The sequence below is a fragment of the Triticum aestivum genome, chromosome 4B (genome assembly GCF_018294505.1).
Source record: "Triticum aestivum cultivar Chinese Spring chromosome 4B, IWGSC CS RefSeq v2.1, whole genome shotgun sequence".
Lineage (NCBI taxonomy): Eukaryota > Viridiplantae > Streptophyta > Magnoliopsida > Poales > Poaceae > Triticum > Triticum aestivum.
In genome coordinates this window covers 669,635,631-669,644,944 of record NC_057804.1, presented here as the reverse complement: position 1 = coordinate 669,644,944, position 9,314 = coordinate 669,635,631, and positions in this window count along the sequence as shown.

Below are 9,314 nucleotides of genomic sequence, written 5' to 3'. Positions count from 1 at the left end.
TTTAGTTTTAGAAAAATTATAAACTTTCTGTTAGTGCCATTAGTTTTCAAATTTGAAAACACTTTTTTTGTTTTTTTGTTTTCTTTGTTGCTTTATTTATTTTATTTTGTTTCTACTTACAACAAAATATTTATTGTTGCTATTTCTGTTTTGTTTCCAGTTTTTTGTTTTGTTTTCTGCATTATTCATTTTCTTTTGTTTTTGCTTTATTTTTTAATTCTTTTTGCTTTTAGGTCAGCAAAATTATAAACTTTCTATTAGTGCCATTAGTTTTAGAAAAATTATGAACTTTCTGTTAGTGCCATTAGTTTTGAAATTTGAATAGTTAAAATTTGGATTCTTTGAAGGATTGGTCATGGGCCAGGGCCGACGCGCATTGGTCCCGGTTCATGCATGGAACCGGGACCAAACGGTCCAGACGAACCGGGACCAATGGCCCACGTGGCTGCCCTCTTGAGAACATAGTTGACAAGGAGCGAAACGGGATTAATGGTATTACGGGGGCCGAACCATAAGACATTAAAGCATTTCAAATGAACTCTGAAAAAGTTGAAAGTTGGCATGGTATCATAAATTCACCCACATAGCATGTGCATGTACAAAACGGACAATGGTATGATACTCGTCTGTTACAAAGTTGGCATGGTATCATCATAATAGTTGCGGGAGAAAGTCTTTACTTTTTCTTTGCTTGTGTCATTTGCTTATTGCGCCGTAACCATCGATAATCTTCATCGTTTATCAGGATGCTGGGGTCAGCCTTGACTTTGAAGGGAGGAATTTCATGAAACTTTTCATAATCTTCAGACATGTCTGTCTTGCCCTCCACTCCCACGATGTCCCTTTTTACTGAAAGAACTATGTGGCGCTTTGGCTCATCGTATGATGTATTCGCTTCCTTATCTTTTCTTTTTCTCGGTCTGGTAGACATGTCCTTCACATAGAAAACCTGCGCCACATCATTGGCTAGGACGAACGGTTCGTCAGTGTACCCAAGATTTTTCAGATCCACTATTGTCATTCCGTACTGTGGGTCTACCTGTACCCCGCCTCCTGACAGATTGACCCATTTGCACTTAAACAAAGGGACCTTAAAATCATGTCCGTAGTCAAGTTCCCATATGTCCACTATGTAACCATAATATGTGTCCTTTCCCTCTCGGTTGTTGCATCAAAGCGGACACCGCTGTTTTGGTTGGTGCTCTTTTGATCTTGGTCAATCGTGTAAAATGTATTCCCATTTATCTCGTATCCTTTGTAAATCAATACAGTCAAAGATGGTCCCTTGGACAACAAGTACAACTCATCGTTTAACAGGTTGCTTGGGTCAGCATTGACTTTGAAGGGAGGAATTTCATGAAACTTTTTATAATCTTCGGAAATTTCTGTCTTGCCCTCCACTCCAGCAATGTCTCTTTTTCCTGAAAGAATTATGTGGCGCTTTGGCTCATCATATGATGTGTTCGCTTCCTTATCTTTTCTTTTTCTCGGTTTGGTAGACATGTCCTTCACATAGAAAACCTGCGCCACATCATTGGCTAGGACAAACGGTTCGTCTCTTTACCCAATATTGTTCAGATCCACTGTTGTCATTCCGTACTGTGGGTCTACCTGTACCCCGCCTCCTGACAGATTGACCCATTTGCACTTAAACTAAGGGACCTTAAAATCATGTCCGTAGTCAAGTTCCCATATGTCCACTATGTAACCATAATATGTGTCCTTTCCCCTCTTGGTTACTACATCGGTTACTGCATCAAAACGGACACCGCTGTTTTGGTTGGTGCTCTTTTGATCTTGGGCGATCGTGTAAAATGTATTCCCATTTATCTCATATCCTTTGTAAGTCAATACAGTCGAAGATGGTCCCCTGGACAACGAGTACAGCTCATCACAAACAGTGTTGTCACCTCTGAGACGTGTTTCCAACCAACTGCTGAAAGTCCTGATGTGTTCACATGTAATCCAGTCGTCGCACTGCTCCGGGTGTTTGGAGCGCAGACTGTTCTTGTGTTCATCGACATACGGGGTCACCAAGGTAGAGTTCTGTAGAACTATGTAGTGTGCTTGAGACCAAGAATATCCGTCCCTGCATATTATTGAGTCCCTTCCAAGCGTGCCTTTTCTAGTCAGTCTCCCCTCATACCGCGATTTAGGGAGACCTGTCTTCTTAAGGCCAGGAATGAAGTCAACACAAAACCCAATGACATCCTCTGTTTGATGGCCCATGGAGATGCTTCCTTCTGGCCTAGCGTGGTTATGTACATATTTCTTTAGGACTCCCATGAACCTCTCAAAGGGGTACATATTGTGTAGAAATACGGGGCCTAGAATGACAATCTCGTCAACTAGATGAACTAGGATGTGCGTCATGATATTGAAGAAGGATGGTGGGAACACCAGCTCAAAACTGACAAGACATTGCACCACATCACTCCTTAGCCTTGGTATGATTTCTGGACCGATCACCTTCTGAGAGATTGCATTGAGGAATGCACATAGCTTCACAATGGCTAATCGGACGTTTTCCGGTAGAAGCCCCCTCAATGCAACCGGAAGCAGTTGCGTCATAATCACGTGGCAATCATGAGACTTTAGGTTCTGAAACTTTTTCTCTGCCATATTTATTATTCCCTTTATATTCGACGAGAAGCCAGTCGGGACCTTCATACTAAGCAGGCATTCAAAGAAGATTTCCTTCTCTTCTTTGGTAAGATCATAGCTGGTAGGACCTTCATACTGCTTTGGAGGCATGCCATCTTTGACGTGCAAATGTTGCAGGTCCTCCCGTGCCTCAGCTGTATCTTTTGTCTTTCCATACACGCCCAAGAAGCCTAGCAGGTTCACGCAAAGGTTCTTCGTCACATGCATCACGTCAATTGAAGAGCGGACCTCTAGGTCTTTCCAGTAGGGTAGGTCCCAAAATATAGATTTCTTCTTCCACATGGGTGCGTGTCCCTCAGCGTCATTCGGAACAGCTAGTGCGTCGGGACCCTTTCCAAAGATTACGTGTAAATCATTGACCATAGCAAGTACGTGATCACCGGTACGCATGGCGGGCTTCTTCCGGTAATCTGCCTTGCCTTTGAAATGCGTGCCTTTCTTTCGACATTGATGGTTGGTCGGAATAAATCGACGATGGCCCAGGTACACATTCTTCCTACAGCTTCCCAGGTATATACTATCGGTGTCAAGTAAACAGTGCGTGCATGCGTGGTATCCCTTGTTTCTTTGTCCTGAAAGGTTACTGAGAGCGGGCCAATCATTGATGGTCACGAACAGCAACGCCTTTAGGTCAAATTCCTCCTGTTTGTGCTCATCCCACGTACGTACACCGTTTCCATTCCACAGTTGTAAAAGTTCTTCAACTAATGGCCTTAGGTACACATCAATGTCGTTGCCGGGTTGCTTAGGGCCTTTGATGAGAACTGGCATCATAATGAACTTCCGCTTCATGCACATCCAAGGAGGAAGGTCATACATACATAGAGTCACGGGCCAGGTGCTGTGATTGCTGCTCTGCTCCCTGAAATGATTAATGCCATCCGCGCTTAAAGCAAACCATACGTTCCTTGGGTCACTTGCAAGTGGATCCCAGTACTTTCTCTCGATTTTTCTCCACTGCGACCCGTTAGCGGGTGCTCTCAACTTCCCGTCTTTCTTACGGTCCCCACTGTGCCATCGCATCAACTTGGCATGCTCTCCGTTTCTGAACATATGTTTCAACTGTGGTATTATAGGAGCATACCACATCACCTTCGCAGGAACCCTCTTCCTGGGGGGCTCGCCGGCAACATCACCAGGATCATCTCGTCTGATCTTATACCGTAATGCACCGCATACCAGGCATGCGTTCAGATCCTTGCACGCACCGCGATAGAGGATGCAGTCATTAGGGCATGCATGTATCTTCTGCACCTCCAATCCTAGAGGGCATACGACCTTCTTTGCTGCGTATGTACTGTCGGGCAATTCGTTATCCTTTGGAAGCTTCTTCTTCAATATTTTCAGTAGCTTCTCAAATCCTTTGTCAGGCACAGCATTCTCTGCCTTCCACTGCAGCAATTCCAGTACGGTACCGAGCTTTGTGTTGCCATCTTCGCAATTGGGGTACAACCCTTTTTTGTGATCCTCTAACATGCGATCGAACTTCAGCTTCTCCTTTTGACTTTCGCATTGCGTCCTTGCATCGACAATGACCCTGCGGAGATCATCATCATCGGGCACATCGTCTGGTTCCTCTTGATCTTCAGCAGCTTCGCCCGTTGCAACATCATCGTGCACATCATCTGGTTCCTCTTGATCTTCAGTAGCATCACCATATTCAGGGGGCACATAGTTGTCATCGTACTCTTCTTCTTCGCCGTCTTCCATCATAACCCCTATTTCTCCGTGCCTCGTCCAAACATTATAGTGTGGTATGAAACCCTTGTAAAGCAGGTGGGTGTGAAGGATTTTCCGGTTAGAGTAAGACTTCGTATTCCCACATATAGGGCATGGACAACACATAAAATCATTCTGCTTGTTTGCCTCAGCCACTTCGAGAAAATCATGCACGCCCTTAATGTACTCGGAGGTGTGTCTTGAACCGTACATCCATTGCCGGTTCATCTGCGTGCATTATATATAATTAAGTGTGTCAAAAATCATTACAGAACATCATGAATAGATAATTAAGTGACCAAATTAATAGAAGTTCATCATCACATTAAAACCAAAGTACATACATAGTTCTCATGTAACAACATAAAGCTCTGCAAAGCATCTAAATTAACTAGTAGAGTGCCCGTGCGTTGCCACGAGCTCTTGACATATGACACGTATAAACAATATAACACAAACATAATAATTTAAGAAATTCAGCCGTCTTTGCAATGTAGAATGATAACAAGAAGTAAAATAATGACATGTCCATGACAAAACTGAGCGATATTTGATCTTAAAATATAGTACCAAGATATCAATATCTAGATGATGCGCTTAAGAATTTCTTTCACAATATCAGGAAAGTTGCCTTTAGCTTCATTATCCCGATGTTTCAGCAAGTATAATAAAAATTTCTTCCTCATCTCGTACCCGTCCTGCACAAACAATTATGTCCTTAGTATGAAACTTTCATGCAGAATGTTTTACGTCATGCAATAAACGATATGCACCGTGCAAACTGGCTTGACCAATTCTTTACCGTTCCACCACAACATAAAATGAAAAACAAAATAGCCAGACACATTCCTGCAATTTATTATATTAATAATATAAATAATATAGTGATTAGAAAAATAAATAATTTTATTATGAATTAATTACCCGTCTATACTCATAGGAACACAAAGTGGAAATAAACGTTGCCATTTAGATATATCATAATTCCAACCAGGCATCTTGATTTCAAGTGCTTCTTTGAAATCCCTTGCAAAACTTTTTAATTTCAGTGAATTCCTCAAATTTTTATCCTCTGTCGATTGTGATGTTTGAATAGGGTCCATAATATGTAGACGATGTGCCTCTTTGTCGATGACATACAATATGTACCGGCCAATGGATGCATAGGGAAGATAAATCTACAAGTGAAGGTATTAGATACAGCAATAAACCATGATAATAAAACGGAAAAAACTTTACTTACCATGTTGCACGATGAGATGTTGTTGTACATCCTAGGCCAGCTATCAAATAATGATGACAACTACTTAATAGTCTCCTTATCACAAAACTTCTGACCTCGTGTTGACTCTAGCATCATGGACTATGTAAAAAAATATAATTGCTTCAACATGGTGATACTAATGGCACATAGAATGAAGAGTAACGATTACTTACACAAAACCTTAGATCCATGTAGTGTATAGGAGGGTCTGTGTACAATACCCCCTCGTCACATGCTAGTATACACACGATAGTGTTGAAGCAATCATTGTCCATAGGTTGATCCATGTTAAGTATGCACTAAAGTTTCTTAAGGCTTAAGCCCATTCGATCAGGTGTCGAGATAAGGACCCATTCATCCCTAATAATTGGATGGTAAGAAGAATGATAATAAACATGAGCACAATATTAATGGGAACACATGATACTTACTCCAACAACCCCGCATCATCGACCTTCATTATGTAGTTGCAGAGGCCAGCAAGTAACTCATGTTGGTCCGTGGGAATGAAAGTTACTGGGGCAAAATATTTGTCTTTCACTACGTCATGTGGGTTATCCAGGATCTCAACATCAGAATTAGCTAAACTTTCTTTATCGTCAGGTTGATGGTATATGGGACATCCTTTTAGCTTATTAAGCTCCGAATCAAGCAAAATGATAATTAATTTTCGTCTAAAGTGTTTCATATCCTCCTAAAAAATAACCGAAATTAAAATAATATTTCCGAGATAAAAAATCAGATAATGTAAAAAAATGAAATACCTGGGTGAACTCGTCAGATAGTGCATTTGATGTCCAATATTCCATATAATTTAGCATAAATAGTCCACATGACACGCTATAATATATTGAAATAATGCTTTAGAAGTTTACTCAGATAATTGTAATAAAGAAACCATTGTAACAAGTGTTTACCCATCAGTTTGTATTGCTTCTTTAAACTGCTCTACGACGGTCCATTTTGTAACGTTGAGATCAGGCCACCTATGATCTTTGTTAAACTCCAGACTGTGCTCTGCAAGTTTTAGACGCTTCTCGAGTCCTATTAACTAATTTTTTATATGTGATAAGTATTAGGTATTAAGGCAAACAAAACAACGTTTAAGATGAGCAAAAACAAATAGTTACCGTAGTAGCAAGGTCATTGCGTTTCATCCGTGAACCAAGTGAGTCCAATACTTGAATCTCACGTTTTTTGGAATTGGCGACTGCTAGATACCAATGGTAGCCCGGCATATTAATCGGAATAAATAACTGATGCAAAAATCATACTGGTCAGAGTGAGCATTAGATATTAATATTAAAGGGATGGCTATAGAGATGACACTAACCATATCTTGATCCAGATAAGAATTAACATGATGTACGATGTGACGATATTTTGATGGATCTTTGTCTTTTTCACCATCTTATTTTATTTGGCCAGATATAAACGTGCTAATAATGTGCACTTTTTCACCTGCCCTGTCTCGTAGATGGTCATGATCAAGCATGCAATATATGTTAGCATTTATCACCTGCAATCAACGTTTCAATTAAATTAACATTTTACACTATTAATTTTTGTTCATACTATAAATTTCAAAGTTTATAAAACTGGTCTTACACCATCATGTAAGAACATATCATCTTTAGGGGTACAAACATAGTCTGTAGACATAATACATCTCTTGATAACAAGGCATCTCCAATGTCCACGAATTTGGTTTTCTTGGGGGCAGACATGATTGATTCGATGATTGTAATATCTCTAGGGGTACAAACATAGTCTGTAGACATAATACAAGTGTGAGTCTAGTTAGTTTCCAAAATGAGCAAATTTAGCTGACTACAATAGGCAATATCACAAAGAAAATATTGATGATAAATTTTTAAAAAATACCTTGTGGGATAATATTTAGATTGGCATCCTTTTTTGGTTTGTTATGATATATTACCGCTTCAATATTATTATTTTGTAAAAATGTAGGTGAATTTTGATCCCCTTTCAACGACGTCCCGAGTGAGCCATCAACGGATTTTTTCTGTGCATCTCCAAAGTCCATATACATGTCTCCTAATTTCTGAAAGAACAAATAAATTAAAAAACAGAACTTCGGTAATATCATCTATAATATAAATGTATGGGAAGGTTAGTCATATGCACCTCTTCTCGTGGTGATTCAGTGCGGTCTGTCATCATTACATCAGTGAGTATGTTTGAACCCTTCACTTTATATATATACTGAAATATAAATAACTAAATGTGATAACACAACTAATTTATCCGAAATAAAAAATACATTTAATTATATTACAATATCTAGATGCTTAAATCATTTTACTAACACAACTATTTTCAATGAAATAAAATAATCTTTTCATTATATTATTAAAATGTTATAATAAAATCAATTTAGTAAGACAACTATTTTCTCTATAATGTTCATGAAACGTAAGTATTCATCTGAAATTGCTTAAATGTTTTTAAATTATTTTTATAGGCTATGCAAAATTGTCCAACAAAATTTAAAAATGCAAACAAACCAGAAATAACAAAGTATATTTGTTTTTAATCTGATTTTTGGTTGATACCCTCAGTTTAACATTTTTATCCAAAAATGCAAACAAACCAGAAATAACAAAGCACAAAATTTTATATTTTTATCAACCATGTTTAATGTGTATATCCCATCCTTTTTTCTGGGAAATGTGTAAACTATAAATATATATGTAAACTCTTAATAACAACTACAACAGGACAAATGGGCCGGTCCGGAACGGCACGGCCAGGGCCGGCTTAAACACGCCAAACTAATTACTTATATAGGACATGAAAAATTAGCCAAAAGAATTACAGAGACTTGCAAACAAAACTTCTACAACAAAGTATTATAATTTTTTTCCTATCTCTTTTATTGTCATACAATTAGTATTCAGAATTATTTTTATTAATCATATTTAATAACATACATTTATATATATATATATATATATATATATATATATATATATATATATATTTATTTATTTATAAGAGTTTCCTATACATTTAATATATAAGATTTCTTTTAATAAATTAGAACAAATGTCAGGATAGCATTTCTAACGTCGAGCACAATTTGTACGTAAGCATAAAATTAGATATCCACCACGGCAAAAAAAACAGGCAAATGGTAAATAGGATTACAATATAAATGGTAAAATGGGCCACCCTAAAAAATTCCTATAAAATCAATTACCTTTGTATGACATTATTTGTGAGGGACATTATTTTTGTATGACTGTTGTATGACATTATTTTGTTTGACATTATTTTTGTATGACATTATAAAATGGGCCGGCCAGACACATAATGGCCCGGCCAGGATCACACGGGCCAGGCACACGTGCTGGCCTCACCGGCCCAGCCAGGCCCAAGCTGGATCACAGCCCGACCCGACAACCCACAAGACAGGCTACAAAACCCTAGCCGTCTGCCCTCCCCCGCCGCATTGCAACCCTAGCCACACTCAGTTATCCCCTCCACCAACTCACTTCCACACCTACTTTCCTTTCCACTTCTCCCCTCCCCCGCCGCATCCCAAGCCTTGACTCCTCCCATTCCCCGCAGCAACGCCGACTGCATCCACCAGCCGCGCAGCTCCGACCGCCAGCCGCCGCCGTCCCACCGGATCTGTCACATG